Genomic DNA, 22,624 nt, shown 5'->3' on the forward strand with positions numbered 1-22,624 from the left:
ATGGAGTGAAGAAGCTACCATACGTATATACATATGTTAAAATAATCTACTGAAGTTTGTTTTTTTAGCCTAGAAGATATGGGTTAATGGACTGAAGGGAAATGAGCAGAGAGGATATTCTGTTAACTGGAAGAACTTGGTGAAGGTGCAATAGGAAAGGGAAGGAGCTATGGTTCTGGTCTCAGTTACATGGAGCTCAGCCGAGAAACACTACTTACAGGAACACACTACTGGTTCTTTCATGAATATGTTTTTATTATTTTATAACTACTGTGGAGATTTTTTTTTAAGATTAAGCAAAAGGAACAAGGAGTAAAAAGGTGCAGTTTTAACTTGGACTTTGCCTGTGGTTAGCACTTAGACTTTGGTCAAATTACTCAACCTACAATACGGAGACAGCAATTTGACTGAGTTGAGAGGAAATGATAATAAATGGTTGTAAAGCACCCCATTACTAAATACCAACAGGATCAAGGTTTGGTAGTTTTTATTTTTGTTTTTGTGATTAAACGTAAATTAAATGTTTAATTTTTTAATCCTGAAAACATAACATTTTCTCAGCAACGTGATGCTAGCCAAAGGTTCCTGAGTCTTCCCGAGGATGCCCACAGGCGACTGTGCAGACAAAACCATTAAAAGGAAGGATACCTCTGAAAATATCAAGGTGTAGTTCCTATCAAAAAGATTGTGAGGGGCTTCCCTGGTGGCACAGTGGTTGAGAATCTGCCTGCCAGTGCAGGGGATACGGGTTCGAGCACTGGTCTGGGAGGATCCCACATGCCGCAGAGCAACTGGGCCCGTGAGCCACAACTGCTGAGCCTGTGAGTCTGGAGCCTGTGCTCTGCAACAGGAGAGGCCGCGATAGTGAGAGGCCCGTGCACCGCAATGAAGAGTGGTCCCCGCTTGCCGCAACTAGAGAAAGCCCTCGCACAGAAACGAAGACCCAACACAGCCAAAAATAAATAAATTAATTAATTAATTTTTTAAAAAAAGGATTGTGATATTTTATTTCAACGTGAAAAACTGAAACATGTTCCTTGGGCAGAATACCCTTTAGCTGTTTCAAAATCAGCCCAGCCAAACCATGCTCTTACATCTTTCTTCATCTCTCCTAAGCCCTATCTTACCTCTACATTCGCAGGAATTAGTGGTGCCATCATCTACTCAATTGCAGAAACTTCAACCCCCACCTCTAATCAAATCAGTTATCGACTCCTGTAAACTGTCTTCAAAGTTGCTTCTTGTTTTCCTTATATCTAACAACTCTAGCCCATCACCTCTCCTGCCAAACCTATCCCTTCCTCTGCCTTACTCATCCCTAATAACAGGATATATTTAGCTGAAACAAAATAATTAATGTATATTTATAAACCCCTTGAAGAAAACAAAGAAAATTTAGATCTGATTCATCAGTTGTCATCTACTGAAAATATATCAGATTTTATAAGAACTTTATATTATAAAAATTTCAAATATGTACAAAAGAAAAGAGAAGGAATAATGGACCTTCATGACCTACCACCTATCACATGATCCTCATCTCCACTCCTCTCCCAACTTTTTTTCCCTGGAGTATTTTGAAGCAAATTCCTTCATCATATCAGTTTACCAGCGTATACTTCATATACTGAATTTTTGAAATTTTAATTACACTCAAGAAAAGAGAGGAAGGAGATAGCTGATGGTCTGGGAACACAATCTATCCCCTTAATGATGAGAGTTTTTCATAGAGTCTTTAGGAATTTTTCTATTTTCCCTTCCTTCATAAAATGTTCCTTAAGTTTCATAATTATATTGAATTCAATGATTTAAATTCAAGTAGGGTTTTTTATGCTGAATTGTGAGTTCTCAACTAATAAACTGTCCTCAAATAAAATTAAATTCTTGAATTTTGCTCCCAGATCAACAAAAATTTATTAGGTCACATACTTGAATGTTAGATAACGGCCTAGACTATCTTTTGTCAAAAGTTCAATTCACTTATTCTCAGAATATCCCATAATTCAATATTACTCTAATGTGAATTATTATCTCAGTTTTCACTCGTGTGTAAATTATCCTGTAAGTCTGACTATGCTACTTAATATGTATTACTTTATTCACTCTTAAGCATCCAGGTTATCAAGAAGGTACCTTTCCATCAGAAATGTTTATTTTTATTAATAAAATTTAGAGGGCCCTTTTCAGAATTTTTGCCTGTTTGAAGATCCAGATTTGGAGTTTAAATTCTGCTTCATTTTGTATTTTCTTGTTGTTACTGTGTTAAGAAAATTGTCAAGTTATGAATCTTTGTATATCATAGATTAACCTGGGTTCTAGAGGTGAGTTTTAGAGGGTCCATAACCCCCCAGGGATTCTGTTATGAAGAAGGCAGGAGTAGTGAGTGCATCACAAGTGCCAGACACAGTCTGCATGCCTTCACTCAGATTTGAAATGCTCACCTCCTGGTCTCTGTCTCCCCTCTAATAATTCAGATATTATCAATTCTTTAAAATGTCATTCAAGTTTCATCTCCATCATGAAACCTTCTTAGACACTTGAAACCTTCAATTATGTCCCCATTTCTCTGAGGCACAGCACTTTAATCCAGACCACACAAGTCAGTACTTGTATATTATCCCCCTGTCCTAACTATATTATGAGGATAGAGGACAGATAAGGCTTAAGACCTTTAAATGTTTCCAAAGCTTTGCACAGTGCTTCACATACACTAGATTCTCAATAAATTCTTGGTTAATTAGGATAAAAAGGAAGGGTCTTGGGACTCTGAGGGGGAAAAAAAAAAAAAGAGATGAAATTTACATCTAAGTGCCATAGTGTCCCTAAAATCACATTGAAATAATTAGCTATCATGCATGCAATTTGAAGATGTTGGTATAAAAATAGGTCTATATCAGTTATTCCTAAGACCACCTGCATTTGTACCTTACACATTCTCAGAATTTTATTTTTTCTGATTCATATAGCAGGCCTATGTTTTAGCCCAGTTTACTAGAAAACAAAGTCTGAGGGAAATTGAGTGCTCTTGCTTTATTTGGTAGGTGTAAACCCAGGGCAGTGAGAGTGAGAAAAAAGGGAGGAGAGGCAGGAAAGAATGGAAAGCTACGCATAGGAAGGCTGTATGGAAAAACTATGCCATGGGATAGTCAGTTAATGAAAGGGAGGAAGGAGGGTGATGACTGATCTGCCACACTCTCCTATTTGTATTGATCAAAGTTCATCCCATGTGAGTTAACATCCAGCCCACTGCATTGCATCATCCAGATTCTTTGGCAGCCATTTGGGAAGCCAGATACCATGCTCTTTAGTGTGGGGTTTCATCCAAGTCTCAAAGTGGTAGGAGGAGCCAGAAACTCCAAATGATTGGCACAGCAGCAGCCCGGAAGAGCCAATATCCCAGACAAGTGACTGGCCAGCCCCAGGCAGCAGACTCATGCAGGCCCTAGAGCAGTCAGTCACTTGTGTTTGTGGCTAAGCTAAAGCAACCAGCTCTGCAGGGGCAGGGGGAATCTGAGGAGGTGTATGTCTCTGACATAATCTATCATAAGGTTCAGAGGACAAGAAGACCATCTCCCATGTTCTCTGAGAAGTCTTTCACTGAATTCTCAAAAGCACCATGATATGTTAATTACAGTAATCAAATGGAATGCCCCAGCTTTCGTTCTACTTGCGTAGCACAAGGATCTTTGTTCACTTAAATAGAATTACGTTATAGTCTAAGATAAAGAGGCACCCCTTCTGGCCAGCTATACCATATAGGGATGAGTGAGCAGTGGGAACTGGCTTCTCTGTTTTCCATGTAATACGTTATATATATATTGTATTACATTATATATATATGTAATTTTTATATATTATATACATAATAAAAGTAATGTATATATGTAATTATATAATGTATATATAATGTGTATCTATAATTATTATATATAATATAATAAAAAAGTAATACATTATATATATATTGTATTACATTATATATATATGTAATTATATATAATGTATATATAATAAAAGGTCCCAGGAAGCCAGAGCATGGTCTAGAAAGGGGGTTGTCCCCAGAAAATCCAGAATTGCAAATCTTGCTGTAAGTAGTTGAAAGCAGCGGACAGGCCCTGCTCTGTTTAGGCCTGAAGGCCTTCCAACAAGTTTCTAGGGGTGGTGTCAGTACTGCTTATTGACTGCAGATGACATACTGGCATTTGGGGTGAGTGGCTACATATACTTCTGATGAGGAATCAAAGGCTCTGTTGTGCAGCAACAAAGGCTTTGTTTTGTTATCCTATCATGTAATCTAGCCAAGGAATTGATTATTGACATTCATTGGCTTATACTGCAGAGAATATTTTGAGCAGAGAAGTATCAAAGCAGAATGGTGTGAAGAATTACATGGTAAGGAATGGTTAAAAATTACATGGTGAGAGGTACTAGGTGATAATTATAGCTTCACTTTATATTGTGTACTGCAAAATACCTGTTTTGTTTCTCTTGTGGATGAGGAAGTAGAGAGAATTTGAGGATTTAGCCAATTTCCCAGCCTAATTTCTCAGGGAGAGCCCTTGGAAGTAATTCATTCTTCTGGCATGAAATGATATCGTACACTATTTTGATTACAATTTATGCCGTTTTGCTTTTCAATTTGAGAGATTTATTGTCTCTTGTGAGAAAGTAGCTAGTGGCTTATTTTATACCCCTTAACTCACACATCTAATTAGATGAGCAAAACACAATGAGCATCTAAATTTCACACCACTTTGGAAGAAAAAGAATCTTTACTGAAAGCCAATTCTGAGTCTTAAGAAACGAGTTGCCTGTTAATTGAGAGAACCAAATGGAGAAAGGTTTGAAAGCACAAAAATAAGCCTGTAAGGCTTCTATGAGGTCACCAGAAGAGAAAGTAGCCGCGGTACAGGTGCCCCACATGGCCCTGCAGAATGAGCTAATATGGAGAATTTTCACTATAAAACTGCTAATGAAAGAAGGAATTCAATATTATACCTTAAATTTGTTATGGCATTTTGCTTGAAGTATACTGGGCAAGCCATGGCCTTTATTTCAAAAAATTAGGCAGCTGTCTTCATCCTGCACAGAGGTCCAGGGCTGCCTAAGCTATTACTACTGCTACTGTCCATGTGGCAGGACCAAGGAGAAAGACTGGGGTGAGCTGCTTATGGAGTGAGACATTTCACCAAACACTCTCTGTGTCTCCAGTCAGATCTTTCTGCTCCTATCTTACTCTTATTAGCTATATGATCTTAGGCAAATTACTTAGCTTCTCTGACCCATGGCATCCTAGTCTCTAAAATGGAGATAATAAACCTACTTATGGCATATAAAAGGATTAATTGAAATAAGGTATGCAAGGACTGTTGTCAACTAGTAAGCTCTTAATCTACATAAGTTTCCATCCACCTCTGAGTTTTTAAATATGGGTGGAAATGAGAAGCCACCCTGTTCCTACCTTATTTTTATTGCCTAGAAATTCAAGCTCACAGTACAGGAAATAGCACAGAGTCTAAGGTTGAAATTGACAGAGAGCCAGGAATGGGGGAGATGGCTGTAACTTTCTTACCTGAGAATTACTTAACTCTAGTGAAACAGGTTCTCAAAGGAATGAGCAAAACTTTTTTTGAAATTTTAGATATCTATTTTTAAATTTTTTTACTATTTAGGAATTTGACTTTATGAACACTATTTAAAAACAATCTTTGCTCCACACATTAAGGGATACTTTAATGACACCCTCAGACTTGGCTCATACTACCATGTAAAAAAATGTGTTGGCTAGAATATGATGTTCTTGGCAACTAAAAATAGCCTGGTGTCTGTCCTTTCCATCACTATGCTAAAAGACTTGTTTCAGTTCTCAAAGGTGTGCCATCACTAAAACATGAACAAAACTGAAGCGTTTGACATGGAACTCTAGCTTGAGGACTTCAGAACACACACTGTTGTTAGCTGAGACGGTGTCTTGTCCATCAGAGCACTGCCATATTAAGGAATATATTATAGAAATACACCTTTTGTTATCAAATAGCATAAAGAATGTTCAAAAATTATAGTAAGACTTGGGTGGGATGAATTGGGAGATTGGGATTGACATATAAACACTATTGATACTATGTATAAAATAGATAACTAATGAGAACCTACTGTATAGCACAGGGAACTCTACTCAATGTTCTGTGGTGACCTAAATGGGAAGGAAATCCAAAAAAGAGGGGATATATGTATATGTATAGCTGATTCACGTTGCTGTACAGTAGAAACTAATACGCCATTGTAAAGCAACTATACTCCAATAAAAATTAAAACAAAAATCAAAGTCAAGCTTTAAAAAAAAATTATAGTAAGACTTAAGCAAGCTTTTCAGATTTATATATAAAAAATACTCAACATCAATGATATATTTAATATCTATGTATATTCGAGGCTCATTATGAAGGTAGGAGAATCACCTAAAAGTTGCTTTTATTTGCTGTAAACATGATGATCTTATTTCATATCTGTGAATAGTATGATTTAAGTAATACAAATTAAAACAAAAATCTATCCTGTATAAATGTTCAGTTAATAATTACGGTGTAAATGAATAAAGTTTCATCAATAAAGATGAGGCCTCACTTGAGTTTCATTCCTTCTCCAAAAAGTGCTTCATTTTACATAGTCCCAGATTTTTCCTATTCCTTCTTGCCACCTCAGTAATATATCAATAACCAAAAGAACAAAATATGGAATAAATTAATAAGGGAGTTGGACCACATAATTTCTAATATTTCTTCCAGATCTAATATTCTAAATTCTATTATAATAAAATTTCATAAATAATATAAAGGGGGGGCTTCCCTGGTGGCGCAGTGGTTGAGAATCTGCCTGCCAATGCAGGGGACACGGGTTCGAGCCCTGGTCTGGGAAGATCCCACATGCCGCGGAGCAACTGGGCCCGTGAGCCACAACTACTGAGCCTGAGCGTCTGGAGCCTGTGCTCCGCAACAAGAGAGGCCGCGATAGTGAGCGGTCCACGCACCGCGATGAAGAGTGGCCCCCACTCGCCGCAACTGGAGAAAGCCCTCACACAGAAACGAAGATCCAACACAGCCAAAAATAAAAATAATAAATAAATAATAAATTAAAAAAATATATATATAAAGGGAATTAGAGGAGAAAAATATCATCATAGCAACAGTGAATTAACTGAAACACCTGAGGTGTAGAATCCTTTCTGTAATCCAATCAGGCAATTCTTTTTGGATGGGTTTGAATGTATATGGAACTTCATTATTACAAAGTAAATTATAGTAACTCAAAAGAACTGAGGCCCCTAGAGAGTAAGTAATACACTCATGCTTACACATCAATCCAATGCAAATTTGTTAAAATCATCAAATATCAAGGGAGAGAAATCTTTAAATAACATTGTTAGATTATGTTTGTCTGTCTTAGTTCAGGCTGCTATAACAAATACCAGAGACTGGTGGTGTTGGAGCTCGGGGCAGGTTGCCCCAAAATATGCCAAGGTGGCATACTGGTTATTTTGAATTAAAATTACTTAAGAGACAGCCAATACAAGAAGGACACCTTGACCCTCTGAAAACAGAAAATAAATCTCCCACGTGAAAGGTATACTCCCTGCATCTGGAGGCAGAGAGACATCCTTATCACCAGAGATAGGGAATTCAGGCCTAAGAAGCCTATATAAACAAACCTTGTTACTTCTTTACTAATTTACTACCCCAAGCCCAAACTCAGATTCTTCACTAATTAAACACCCAAGCCTAAGTTTCTTTGTCTAGTCAACTCCTCACAAATTTGTTTCTTTGTCTAAAAAGTATAAAACCTTCTTGCTTTTAAACTTTTTGGGGATCCTATTTCTATGAGACCTCCATACATACAAATTAACATTTTTTCCTCCTGTTAATGTCTTGTGTCAATTTAATTATTAGACCAGCCAAAAGAACACAAAAAGGGTAGGGCTGAGGCTAAAACCACTGGGGATAGCTAAAACCACAGTGACTGCCTGTAGTGCTGGCTTGATCTATGACAGGCAGTTAGGAGAAAGCAGCACTGGAAAGGACTTCATAGGCCACCCAAGGTATTGGTTTACAAGGCTCTATGTTGCTAGTTTACTGGGAACAATGATTTGAGTACCTAGCCTGGTATTAATTGACCCAAAGTGCTTCCTGAGAGCAGACTGGAGACCCAGGAAGGCTGGGGGTCTGATTCAGTGGAGCACTGAGCACCCACCAGCTGAAGATGTGATTACCTACCCGATCATCTACACCATGTAACACTGTTTTACCTGTCAGTAAATAGCAAAACTCATTGAAGGAGAGTCACTTTTTTACATTTTAGAAACTTAACTCAGGTTAACTACCTAATACAATTCTAACTTTAGTAGTTACACCAGTATGTGCCCAGTTTGTCTTTGTTACTTGCTATAAGGTCTAGACTAAGGAATGTGTAATTTCAGAATTGAGAAATCAAGGTCATTTTTTAGCCAAAAGGAGAAGAACTCAAAATTATTTCAAATTGGGGGATCAAAATTTGTGACAATTCTTCCTCATACATGGAATCAAGTGTTATGAACATGTTAGCACATTTTGAGGTTCTTAATACTAATTGATTTTTTATTAGGCTGTTTGAGTCACTGTTTAGGTGTATTTGAACCTTCTCTTTCCCACACCCCCAAAACATTTTTATTGCTCTATTATTTAATAACAGTACTTTCTGCTTTTTTTTTTAATCTATTTATTTTATTTATTTATTATTTTTGGCTGTGTTGGGTCTTCGCTGCTGCACACAAGCTTTCTCTAGTTGTGGCTAGCGGGGGCTACTCTTTGTTGCAGTGCACGGGTTTCTCATTGCGGTGGCTTCTCTTGTTGCAGATCACAGGCTCCAGGAGTGCGGGCTTCAGTAGTTGTGGCGCATGGGCTTAGTTGCTCCGCGGCATGTGGGATCTTCCCGGACCAGGGCTTGAACACATGTCCCCTGCATCGGCGGGCGGATTCTTAACCACTGCGCCACCAGGGAAGCCCACTTTCTGCTTTTTAAATTTTCTTATCCCGGGACTTCCCTGGTGGCGCAGCGGTTAAGAATCCGCCCGCCGATGCAGGGGACAAGTGTTCAAGCCCTGGTCCGGGAAGATCCCACATGCCGCGGAGCAACTAAGCCCATGCGCCACAACTACTTAGCCTGTGCTCTAGAGCCCGCAAGCCACAACTACTGAGCCCATGTGCCACAACTACTGAAGCCCGCACGCCTAGAGCCCGTGCTCCACAACAAGAGAAGCCACCGCAATGAGAAGCCCACGCACCACAACGAAGAGTAGCCCCCACTTGCTGCAACTAGAGAAAAGCCTGTGCGCAGCAATGAAGACCCAACACAGCCAAAAATAAATTAATTTTTTAAAACTTCTAAAAAAAAAAATTGTCTTATCCCTAATAGTGCTAGTTAATGCTTAAGATAAATCCAAATTTAAAATAATATTAATGAAGTAATATATAAATTTTATTTCCAGAACTCATTAAAACTGCTGTACATCTAAATCACAACATATTAGAATATTTATAATTACTCTTTTCATATGGTTCATATGATATTATCCGATTTAAGGAACATTATACCAAGACATAATTAACCTGCTGAAAAAAAGTACAGTAGGAATATAATTATAACATGTAGATAATTAAAATAAGACCCAACACAGCCAAAAATAAATATAAAAATAAATAATAATAATAATAATAATAATTGAAGAAATCTGAACTATAAACTGAAAAAATTTAATCTGGCTTTACTAGTATATCTAATAGATAGTGTTTAAAATATTCTAACTACAATTTTAAAAGACCATGTAATACTTAGACTGAACATAATTCACAGTTGGTATTGTAAGCTTGAAGTAAACACACAGCATGTGCTAGTTAGCACGCTCTATGAATAAGCTACAGGATGTAAACAAGACCAAAGATGTGGTATCATCGTAGATTCAACAAGGTTAGCCCTACCAAATGGAGACTGCTTGTATATTACAAAAAGGAAAAGAGAGAGAGAGAGAGAAAGTGAGAGAGAGAGAGTGAAAGGGAGAGAGAGAGAGATCATTCAGGGTTCCTTCTACTGTGTCGCAACAACCCTTTACATTGTCTCTCCTATTATGTCAGATTTCTTCCTAGTTGTCTTGCTTTGTTCTCTTACATTTACTCCCAAGAACAATCTGAATTGCACTTTGTTTTCTACTTGCAGTTTTGTGATTGTCATAATTGCTACAAGGGACTAACCAAAAGCACAGATTTGTCATATAAACAGCAGAATAACATTGTTTGGATTTAATATTGCTCAACTGTTAAAAAAATTCATTGACTCAGCTTTCACCCATTTGTGTCTGTCATTTCCTATGGCTTTAAGGTTGTTTCCATTGTATGAACTGATAACACACTGAAAGTGTATTTATTCATCTACTAACTTTTAAAAAGGTTGAATAGGTTATCACCATCCACATCATGCTACATCAACATCTATGAAGAATCAATAAACACCTATTTTCTATGCCCAAGTAGACTCTTTAGGGTTCCATTTTTCAGCCATTTTCTCCATTTTGTTCTATGAGTCATAATAATAATAATAATATATAATAGCTAACTTTTTTTAGTTTTTTCTATATCATGTTTTAATTAACCTAATCCTTATTTTAAAACCTTGTAAAAAAAACACAAAACAGGACTACTAGTAAGAAATCTGACATAATAGGAGAGACATTACACAAAGCTGTAGGGACAAAGTAGATAGAATGCCAAAAGTCTTTTTTTTTTTTTTGGTAAGATGCAGGCAAACAATCTCCATTTGGTAGGACCAACCATATTGAACTTTATATTGATAATATATCTCTGGTCTTATTTACATCCTGTAGTCATGTAGTATGAGGCAGGTACTAGTATTATTGTCTCCTTTCATATTAAGAGTGATTAAGTAACTTGTCTCAGGTTACTTAAGGGATAGTAAGGGGTAGTGCTGGGGTTCAAATCTAGACAGTCTGGCTCCCAAATCCTTGCTGCAAATCACTATATGATGTGGCCTCTGTACCCATGTGTCATAAATTGAAGGCCAGGGCTTCCCTGGTGGCGCAGTGGTTGAGAATCTGCCTGCCAATGCAGGGGACACGGGTTCGAGCCCTGGTCTGGGAAGATCCCACATGCCGCAGAGCAACTAGGCCTGTGAGCCACAATTACTGAGCCTGCACGTCTGGAGCCTGTGCTCCGCAACAAGAGAGGCCGCGATAGTGAGAGGCCCGCGCACCGCAATGAAGAGTGGCCCCCACTGGCTGCAACTAGAGAAAGCCCTCGCACAGAAATGAAGACCCAACACAGCCATAAATAAAATAAAATAAAATAAAATAAAATAAAAATAAATAAATAAATTGAAGGCCAGAGCAAAGCAGAATCCCCTCTGAAACTGAACGCATCAGAGGTGCACACATCTCAAAGTACACACCCTAACCTGCCGCTACTCCCAAGAGGCAGATCCCTCAGCAGGCCACAGGTCCACATCCTGTATCAGAGATTCTGGTCAAGGCCTTTCCTACTCCCCTCATCCCTGTCTCCAGGCTCTTCAGGCAGCATGATGAAGAGAGATATCCATCACGCTCCCTCCTTGGGACTCATTTTCTGAAGGAAGAAGCCATTTCACACGTAGTTTGTGGTGAAGACAGGACAGAACCAGTCTTCTTCCCAAGATTATAAGACTGAGAATACCTCTTATTTTTGGCCGCGCTTCTTGGCTTATGGGATCTTAGCTCCCTGACCAGGGATTGAACCAGGACCCTCGGCAGCAAGAGCATGGAGTCTTAACCACTGGTCCTGGTCCGCCAGGGAATTCCCATCAAGAACACTTCTTTGTTACATTCTCAGCTAGCAAGACCCATTTCCGAGCCTCTTGATGTTCTCAGAACGAACCCACTCCTGACACTCAATAACCTCCCCCGGAGTTGCCCTTGGGCTGCCCAGAGCCCCCCATTATGACCTTCCACTCAGTACTCCCCTCCATCTTAAAGTTTCATTCTTCAAACGACCTCTCTTTCTGTGGCATAAAGTGCGAATTATCCCAAATATCTGAATGTCCCTTCTTCCATAATGACAGAGCTCCCATTTTCTGGCCCCCTTGCAGTTAGTTATGGCCATGTGACTAAGTCTTGCCCCTGTGATATGAACACACATTGTGTGTGCAATTTATAGGAAGTATCCTTAAAGGAAGGTGATGTATCCTTCCTTCCCCCTTTCCTCCTGCCTGCTGGCTGCAATGTAGATTTACTTTCTGGCATGAAGCACAGCAGACAGCAAGACAGAGGAGCCTAAGTCAAGTCTCAAGTCTCATGGAATGCCATGCCAGTCTTGGACTGACAACCTTGTGAACTAAAAAGACTTCAGGAACATGATAAAGAAATAAACTTCTCCCTCGTCTACTATTATCTGGAGTATTTTTGTTACTTGCAGGCAACCTTAACCTAACTATTCCCCCTCTTTTTGCTATTGAGCAGCAAGACTTGTGGATTTGTTAATACGAACAGAAGAGTATCCTCTCTATACCGCAGAACTTTGTGAGCTGGTCCCTCCTGATTCAGTGAATATTAAAGAAATTTGGAAAAATCCTCTCTTAAGATAAAAACACAGCTTGCAAGGCCACCAACATGTATAACACTATTTTTGCTTTCAGAGGCTTTCAGAGGTGAGTATCATGTAGCTTTTTCTTTTTGTGCCCTTTCCATTTCAAACCCTAATCTCCCAGTTCTGCCAGCTAGATCAGCACCTCTGCCACGCAGAGCAGAAATTATGTTCTGAGAAAAGCAAAAGAGAAAGTCACAATAATGGTTTTCAAAATATTATCCCATTAAATTACCTGAAGCAAAAGAGTTAAGTCTTGTTCTCGTGCATTCCTTAAGCCATTTCCCACCTACATAGCCACCAAAATTCATCTTTTTAAAATAACAGATAAATTCATAGAGACAGAAAATAGATTAGAGGTTACCAGGGCTGGGAGGAGGAGGAAGGGGGAGTCATTGCTTAGTAGGTACAGAGTTCTGCTTGCAGTGATAGAAACTTTTTGGTAATAGATAGCAGTGATAGTTACACAACATTGTGAATATAATTAATGTCACTGAGTTGTACCTTAAAAACAGTTAAAATGGCATGTTTTATGTTATATATATTTTACCACAATAAAAATAAATAAACCAACAAATAAAATGCCAGAAAAAATGTCCATTAAGGGAGTAGAGCGTCATGCCCACCCCTAAAGCTTCATATGTCTCTTCCTACACTACTCTTTTTATTTTGCTTTCTAATTTTTATGTATACTTTTGGAGGTTAAAGAATGTGCCTGAGACATGCTGCAGTGGTAACCAGCTTGTTTTGTTTGCTCAGCTGAATAGCTGTACATAAAAGCACTTTTCTTAGTACATGGCTTCTTCCATGTATATTTAATAACGTGGGGGTAGGAGAAGTGACTTAGCCACTCACACCATGATCCCTTTTACAGAGACAGACTTTATTTGAGCAGAGCTCTGAGATGAAAGGGAACCAGAGCTGGGGAAGGCACCACTTCAGCTACTCCATACAGCAAAGGAGAGAGAGGGAACACCTGAATTACATTTGAACCTGTCAAACCCACCTCCTTGATTAATTTACAAAGTATTTTCCTTCTAGGATTGTATATAATTTTTTTTTTTAATTTATTTTTGGCTGCGTTGGGTCTTCATTGCTAGACACGGGGTTTCTCTAGTTGGGGCGAGAAGGGGCTGCTCTTCGTTGCGGTGCGCGGGCTTCTCATTGCAGTGGCTTCTCTTGTTGCAGAGCACAGTCTCTAGGCCCACGGGCTTCAGTAGTTGCGGCACGTGGGCTCAGTAGTTGTGGCTCGTGGGCCCTAGAGCATGGGCTCAGTAGTTGTGGTGCACGGGCTTAGTTGCTCCCCGGCATGTTGGATCTTCCTGGACCAGGGCTCAAACCCATGTCCCCTGCATTGGCAGGCGGATTCTTAACCACTGTGCCACCAGGGAAGTCCCAGGATTGTATATAATTTTATATATTTGTAGGATTAGCAGAATCTCCTTCATATTTTTGTCTCCTGGAAAGATTTATCTAAATCAAGAAACCCAAAGCTCCTTATTTAGGAGAACTAAAGCATATTTTTAAAAGTTCATGGCTGGAAGCAAATGACACTATATTAACTAAGGCAATGATAGTAGAAGGACCAGATGAACCAGAAGAAAGGGAAATATGAGGAAATTAAAAGCAACAAATAAAGTAAACATATTCTAAAATCTAAGTGGGGATCTAAGCAAATAGAATGTGAAGCGGTTGGGGATTATTGAAAAAACAGGCAATCCTGAATGACTTTTCCATTCTTTAAGCCTTCACAGAGAGTTATTTAAATATCCTCTATCAACAATGTCTTGAGTATTACTATATTCACAGCAACATGAAAGTATTTGTCCTTGCTTCTACAAGGAAGGATATTTCATAACTGCCACTCAGGGTAATTGAATCTTCTCTACCTTTTACATGTTCAATGTGATAAGACTGTAGGAGGGCCAGAGATAGGTAGCAGAATAGGAATAGCTATTATGGTGTGACTTGTTGAAAGAGCCGCTGTCGAAAAATCAAATTCCTCCACTGACTTGCCTCAGTGGCCCAAATTCCCACCCTTTGAAAATGTTTGCTTTGAGTCAAGGTATTATTGTCACAAGAAATTTTCTTAAAATATAACTCTCTCATAACCCAAAGCCATGGGACTCATTTGTCAATGTGAGCTCATAAAGGCCATGAGGAATACGGCACAGGACAGCTAAGTTTCTGTGTGCGGAGGGACCCATGGTCTGCTCTCTCCGGGTCTCAGTCAGAAGTCTCTCATCACCATACACATTAACATGCTTTTCTAATTTAATATCCCATATTTCTACTGATGAGTATTTCCCTTCAATTTTAATCATATTCATCCTCATTCTTCCTACACAAATAAGCAGGCAGTTCTTAATTTACAAACAAGCGAAACATTCATATAGTAATTTCGGCCTCCCACTGGCCTACCTATACAGAGGCCACGTTCTCCCTCTCCTCATCCCCACGTCTTTTCCACATATTGCCTAAAATCCACTATAGAGTTTGCTTTGACTAATAAAATTCAAGTGTACCTGAGACAGAATTCAAGTAAGCTCTTTAAGACTAATGGGAGCATGACAAAACGTACATAGATGCCAAATTGGAGGCAATTCAAATATCAAAAGGAATAATGACTGCAATTAATTACAAAACATTTAATAAATAAAAAACCCATGGTAATGTGATTATATAAGAGGATGTCCTTGTTTTTAGGTTATGCAGGTTATATCAGGGGAAAAGTGTCATGATATTTGCAATGCATTTCTATACAGATAGATGAAAAATAAATGACAGATGGTTATCAATTGTTGAACCTAGTTGGTGGGTATAAAGGTGATTTTTGTACAATTCTTTCAACTTTTCGGTATTTTTTTTTTTCTATAATAAAAAGATTGGGGGAAAGTAGCCCTGAGAAAAATTAAAGGTCTGCCAGTCAATTCGGGTGTTAATCTCATTTCTTTCAGTCAGATGACTTTCTTCCAAAAGCTGAGACCAACTGTACTGACGGCAACACCCCCCCCCAAAAAAAATTCTTTTTCTTACAGTCTTACACTTCGTACTATTTTCATTTTGTGTGTGCACTGACCTTTCTCAGCCACATAGAAGCCAGGTTGCTGCGTGTAGTTAAAACTAAAATAAATCAAAATTAGGGTGGTACAGGTAGTGGTGGTATTGGCGAGCTTGAGAAATAAAGATAAAACTGAGGGCTGGCCAGTGATAGCTACCAAGATATCACAGTAAGAAATGCCAGATCCAAGTTGTTACTCGGGGCACTCCCAGTTGCATGAAAGTAATCCTGTGCTGGGGAACCTGTCCACCAAAATTAAGTCCATCTTCTTTCTAGGGCTCCCATCTCCTTCCTCTCACTCCATCTGCCTAGTTCCTTCCTAACATTTGACTCCCATTTCATGCTGAGATTCCTCCCAGATCCATTCAAAACTCTGTGACTTGCTCCCAGGACTGGAGCTGACAATTCACCCTCAGCTTCTCCAGTTCTGAGCCCCTCCTGCCCTAGTACTGCAGTTCTACCTACCATTCATGTAGGATGGGATATGAATTTCATTAACCAGACATCAGTACCAGCACTCTACTGGGTCGTGGTCTCCTTTGAAGACCTGAGGCTTTCCAAAGCCCTCGCATCTAGTGGAATGTCATGTAGGCAGTGTGTGTATCATAAGCACACTCATGCATATTATCTCATTTAACCCTTTAAATCCAGTGTCCTTGTCCAACTAACCTAACACTCTGGCTTCACATTTCCTGACCCCCTCACCTGAGAAGGCATCATCTCCCCTCCACTTCAGCCGGCCACTTCCATGGACTTTGTCATCACAGAGGACTCCTCCACCTCTGATATGTATCCCACCTGATCACAACCTTTGATCCCTCTAGTTCTCTCATCCAGTTATTTCCACTCTTCTTTTTTAATTTGATTGCTCAATTTTCTCCCAATCCATCACAGTCTTCACCTCTTTATCTAATCTTCATTACCCATGACCTCAACCACTCTCTTAATACTCTCAACTCCTTTGCTCCCTAAGGCCTCCAATTCCACTCCCCAATCCTGGACCAAACTGACTGGCTGATTTCTTTGATCTTACTCTCAGTCTACTGAGACATGCTGGAGGAAATTACCCAGTTAAGGAGAGTGAAGCCACCCCAGTTCAAACTGGGTTTCTGGAGGACCTAATCAGTTCTTTCACAACATCTATTCAAAATTTTACCACCCTCCACTGCCCCTAACCATCTCTGCAGATAACCTTGTTTCTTACTCATGAGGGAGAAGAGAGGCCATCAGGCAGGTACTCCTTCAACTTCCTGAGGTTCTATCTACAATCTTACTTGTACTATATCCATCCTTGAGTGGGACAACCGACTCCCCCGTCTAGGCTAAGCCTTCCCTCTGTGTCCCAGAGCCCACCTGCTCCCACCTCTAAGATCTCATTCCATCCATCAGTTTTCTTTTCTCTTGCATTTGCAAATGATCCCTCTCTGCTGCCTCCTCCTGTAAATATGCTCAAGTCTCTGACTGAGATATAATCCACGTTCCATGCTCTGGGATGGAAAGTCTTCTTATTGCAAAGAGGTCAGTTCTCTTCAAACTTACAGTTTTATAGCAAATTTTTTTGGAATTTGTTTTTGGAAGCTGACAAAGTGATTCTAAAGTTTATCTAGAAGAATAAATGGGGGACTTCCCTGGTGGTGTAGTGGTTAAGAATCCGCCTTTCAATGCAGGGACGCAGGTTCAATCCCTGGTCGGGAACTAAGATCCCACATGCTGCAGGGCAGCTAAGCCTGAGCACCACAACTACTGAGCCAGCGCGCTCTGGAGCCCGTGCGCCACAACTAGAGAAAAGCCCGCGCGCCACAACGAACAACCTGCATGCTGCAACGAAAGATCCCACCTGCCACAACTAAGACCCGATGCAGCCAAATAAATAAAATTAATTAATTAATTTTTAAAAATAATAATAAAATTAAATTTAAAAAAGAATAAACGGGAGGAAATAACCAAGAAAATATTTAAAAGCTAAAGTTTTTTTGTTTAATAGATTCTGTCTTTTAAATTATTTTTTCCATTAAATTACTTGTACTTTGCTTTATTTATTGAGGTTTTTAGCTGTGTTCATTAAAGTCTTTGTGAAACTTGGTGCAAGTGTAACAGAGCTGGGGAGAGGGCCATTCTCCCAGCCTGTCACCACTGTACCACAGCCCACAGTGCACCCTCAGAGCTGAGGGTGGTCCCTCAGAAGACTGCAGTGCTGTGTGGATGACGTTCTCATAGAGGTGGCTGGCAGCAGAGGCAAGGCAAGGTGCCATGTTAAGGAAGATATGAGGCAGATTTATTTGAGACACTCCTCAGGGAATCTCTACGATAATCAGAAGGACTTGGGAAGGGAATTGTCCCATCGCTCTTTCATTCCTTCAGCTCAGAAAATTGCACAACCCTGTGCCCTTCCTCCCACAGGGTTTCTAGTTCTTTGTCTGTCTTGGCTAAAATAAAGAACTCAAAGAACTCTTCAAAAAGAGTAGTCTTCATTCTTCTTCTTTTTTTTTTTTGCTGCACCATGATGCTTATGGGATTTTAGTTCCCCAGCCAGGGATTGAACCCAGTGCCCCAGCAGTGAGAGCACCAAGTCCTAACCACTGGACCACCAGGGAATTCCCCCAAAAGAGTAGTCTTAAGAAAGGCCTCTGCAGGCCCTAGTGGTCTCTTACCCTTTCTTTCTCAAGGCGTTTCAGCCTGGGGCAGAGGATGAGGCTCTTTATCCTCTGAGGAGGAGTAAAGCCTCATCGTCTTGCTGGTTCACTTTTCACCTGAAAGATATACACCTTTGCTCTATTCCTGGGGTATATTAGTTGGGGCTCTTTTGCCCCGAGTAACAGAAACCCAATCCAACTTGCTTAAGTACAAAAAGAACTTAGGCTCTTGTAACTGAAACATCAAGGGGCAGATCCTGCCTTGAGCCTACCTGGATCAAGGAGCGCAAACAATGTCATCAGGACTTGGTTCTGTGCTTGTGATCTATTGGTTCTGCTTCGCTCCCAGTTTGCTCCATTCTTGCGCTGGCTTTTTCCTCATGATGATAAGGAGGCAATAAGAAACTGCAGACTTCCTCCTTTCATTTCAGCAGCCACATTGAAAAGAGTCTCTCTTTCCAACTGTTTAAACAAAAGATTCAGAATTTAGACTCATTAACTCTATCTTTGAGTGTAATAACTCATTAACTCACCCCTGACTCCTTTCTTTCTCTCACGCCACATGTTCAGTCTGACAGGAATTCTTGTTGGCTCTACCATCAAAACATACCCAGAATTTAACCATTTCTCATCAGCTTCTTAGCTATCCCCCAGGTATAAGACACTGTCGTATCTAAACTGAATTACTCCAATAATCTTATGAGTATCACTACTTCTATTCTTGCCCCCTTATAATCCATTCTCAACAAGCAACTAGAGTGATCCTGTAAAGTGTAGCAAACAAACAGTTCTTAACCAGCCATCCTCCCAGGGCTCAGTGCAGAAGGAGTAGACAGAAATGCCCATCTCCCAGACTTTCCCTGAAAGAGGCCTATTTGCATACTCTAAGAGTTACTGCCTGAAGGTCCACCATCCAATCAGCCTGCATCTAGGTGATGACTGAGATACTCCCCTTTGGAACACTGACAAGTCTTGGCATACCCTCATCCACTAAGAACAAAGAAGACTGCTTAGACAATCACTAAGGTTCAAAAGACACCAAGCGCTAGGGCCGACTGAACAATAAGTTTCATCTCTTACACAACACTACTCCTTCAAGACGGGGAGAGGTGGGTGTTTTATCTAGTGCACAGAAACCAACACAGAGAGTCATGGAAAATGAAGAAACAGAGAAATATGTTCCAAATGAAAGAATAAGATAAAACCCCAGAAACAGATCTTAATGAAACAGAGATAAGTGATTTACCTGACAAAGAGTTCAGAGTGATCCTGTAAGAACTTAAGGCTCAAACTATCCAATGGATTCTCCTGTCATAGTAAAAACCAAAATTCTTGCAAAGTCCTATAATTCTTGTAAGATCATACCTCCTATTACCTCTGACCTTACTCCAATTCTTTTAACCTCTCACTCACTCTGCTTTTAGCAAACTGGCTTCCTTGCTCAAATACTCCAGATGTGAATCTGCTTCAGGGTCACTGAACTTGCTATCCTCTCTTCCTTATTCTTTATTTCCTGTTCCCCCAAATGTCCAGTGTTCAATCACTCATCTCCTTCTAGTCTTTGCGCAAACATCAACCTTCTCAGTTAGGCCATCTTGGACCATCCAAATGCATTTTCTCCTTCCTCTCCCAGCACTCCCTACCAACTTCCTTATTTTGTTTTGCTCCACAGCATCCATTTATCACCTTGCAATATCCTATATTATTTATTGATTTATTTTATTGTCTGCCTCCCTCAATTGAATGTAAGCTCCATGAAGGCAAGAACTTTTGTCTTTTTTTTCCCCCGTGATGTATCCCTAGCACCTAAAACATTACCAGGCACATGGCTGGTGCTCAATAAATATTTGTCGAGAGAATAAATGAATCAATGAATGATAAGACACTTGCCCAATCTTGAACCAGTTACCGAAGCTAGAGGACACAATGGTCTAATTGGCCAGGCCTAAGTCAAATGCTGCCCCTGTGGTCAGGGGTGGGATCAGTTCCCCCTGAACCATATCGTATAAGAAAGAGAAGTGGGTGGTTCCATAAGAAAGTCAGAGCACTATTACTAGAACCCTGAAGGGAACTAGATACTAGGCAGACAAAATTACAGATATCCATCCCAAAAGATGTGACTAGGGAAATACAGGGAAGTCATTTGTAAAAGACTTGCTACAAAGATTTTAGCCCTTTCAAATTTCCAAGTTGAGATCTGAGAGAGAGCATAGTCATTGTATGATTGTATGATTCATTAATATTTCTAGTGTCAAATTACCTCCTCACCCTTTAAATCACCTATCCATGGTGTATGTGTGTGTGTGTGTGTGTGTGTGTGTGTTGGGAGGAGGGTGTGATTCATCCCATCATCTCAAAACACTAATCAGACCTGACCACTACTTCAGCCTCCCAGGAGGCATGTACAAATTCCTTGAGGGTTCTCAGGCATGTATACCATTCACATTTTTCCCAGGGAAAGTGGCCACTCCAGGGAGAGCAATGGGTACACTTCACAAAGTTCCTCCAGAGGTTCCATACCTCAGTGTTAACAAAACCTTATGGGAGGGAGAAGACAATGAAAGAGGGAAGGCTCCAAAAGGAAGCAGAGACAGTACTGAAAAAGAGAATCAATGTTCTTAATAAAGACAAGAGAGGAGAACACCAAAAGGAGGGATAGGCAGTAATATCAATCCCTGGGTTAGGGAGGTGTTATAGACTGCATGCTTGTGTCTCCCCAAAATTCATTTGCTGAGATCCTAATCCCAATGTGGTGGGCCTTTAGGAGGTAATTAGGTCATGAAGGTAAAGTCCCCATAATGGGATTAGTGTCCTTATAAAGAAGAAACACGAGAGCTAGTGCTCACGCTCTCACTGGTTCTCTCTCTCTCCCCCTCTCTCTGCCGTATGAAGACACAGAGAGAAGACAGCCATCTGCAAACCAGGAAGAGGGCTTTCACCAGAATCTGATCATGCTAGCATCCTGATAGGCTTCCCAGCCTCTCGAACTGTGACAAATAAATGTTTGTTTTTTAGTTCACCCAGTCAATGATATTTTGTTAAAGCATCCTGAAATGACTAAAACAGGAGGATTAACGTTGAGAATAGGGAAATTAATTTGACAGCTAGATAGTCTTTTGTGACTTTGGAGAAAGAATTTCCATAACTTGGGACAGAAACTAGATTCTGAACACATAAGAAATGAGTGGCTGATGAGGAAGTGGAGGTAGATCACAAAATGAAAAATGAATAAATCATCCAAAAGAGACTGAGAGCCTGCTCTAGACAGGGCACTACCCTAGGCACCAGGGCCAGCATCAAGGTTGTACAGGGCCCTGCGTTCATAAGGGTCCTGGCTTGGCTTAATGCTCAGGTGTCACTGTCTTGAAATTTTTAATAATTTTTGAGGAAGGGGTCCTGCATTTTCATTTTGCAGTAGGCCCACAAATTATACAGTAGGTCCTGCAGAGCACTGAAGGGGACCCAAAAATTTCATTCATTGTTCATTCACTTATTTATTCAACAACAAATAAATGAATTGCTTACTATGAGCCATCCAGTCTCTGGAGACATGATGAAAAAAGGTAGCGAACATGACAAATGCATGACAGAAAATCTTTTAAGAAAATGTTGTTACTTCTAAGAATATTAAAATGTAAATACAGCTATGACATGACATTCTACCTCATCTCCTTAGTTGTAGAGGCTATATGACCCTGGTCAATTTATTCAACTTCCTAAGCCCTAGTTTACTCCCCTAATAAAAATGACAATAATAATAAGGCCTACTCCTAAGGTTGTTATGGGAATTAAGTGAGATCAAGAACATAAGGTGCTTACAACAATGCAAGGTACAGGGTAAGTGTTCAATAATGTGAGTGACCATGATGAATTTCCAGCAGCCAGCATCTCCTGGCACATAGTAAGAGTTCAATAAATGACTGGTTTGGTAAGTGGGTGGTAAAAAGGAAATTTCAGATCAATCTGGATAGTTTTATATGTTCTGTAATGAAACAGATATGGCTATGTATACACATTTATATATACTTAAAGCTTTGATTAGGCCTAGAAGAGAATGTAAAAGCGTATGTACCAAGTTACACTGACTGCAGTCAAATCTGTGTAATAGGATTTGGAGGGAGAGATGTTTGTTTTGTTTTGTGTTTTACTTCATATACTCATTTAAAAACCAAGAATTTAGAAAAATAAAGCTATTAGCATGTTCTGAATATAGTGGCAGATAACAAAGCTTATAGTATATTACAATTCCTCCCTTCTAAGAATTACCCTCCTCCTGT

The 22,624-nt window shown here is 39.7% G+C and overlaps 1 long non-coding RNA gene across 1 annotated transcript in view; it reads right to left on the bottom strand.

Moving 5' to 3' along the window:
• The window catches only part of LOC118898163, a 362,799-nt gene that overhangs the window by 336,851 nt on the left and 3,324 nt on the right, over positions 1 to 22,624 (bottom strand). Inside the window, exon 2 of the long non-coding RNA XR_005020630.1 lies at positions 18,620 to 18,809. This is a non-coding gene — a long non-coding RNA (uncharacterized LOC118898163). The remainder of the gene's footprint in view (positions 1 to 18,619; positions 18,810 to 22,624) is intronic.

This window comes from Balaenoptera musculus, chromosome 7, assembly GCF_009873245.2.
Source record: "Balaenoptera musculus isolate JJ_BM4_2016_0621 chromosome 7, mBalMus1.pri.v3, whole genome shotgun sequence".
Lineage (NCBI taxonomy): Eukaryota > Metazoa > Chordata > Mammalia > Artiodactyla > Balaenopteridae > Balaenoptera > Balaenoptera musculus.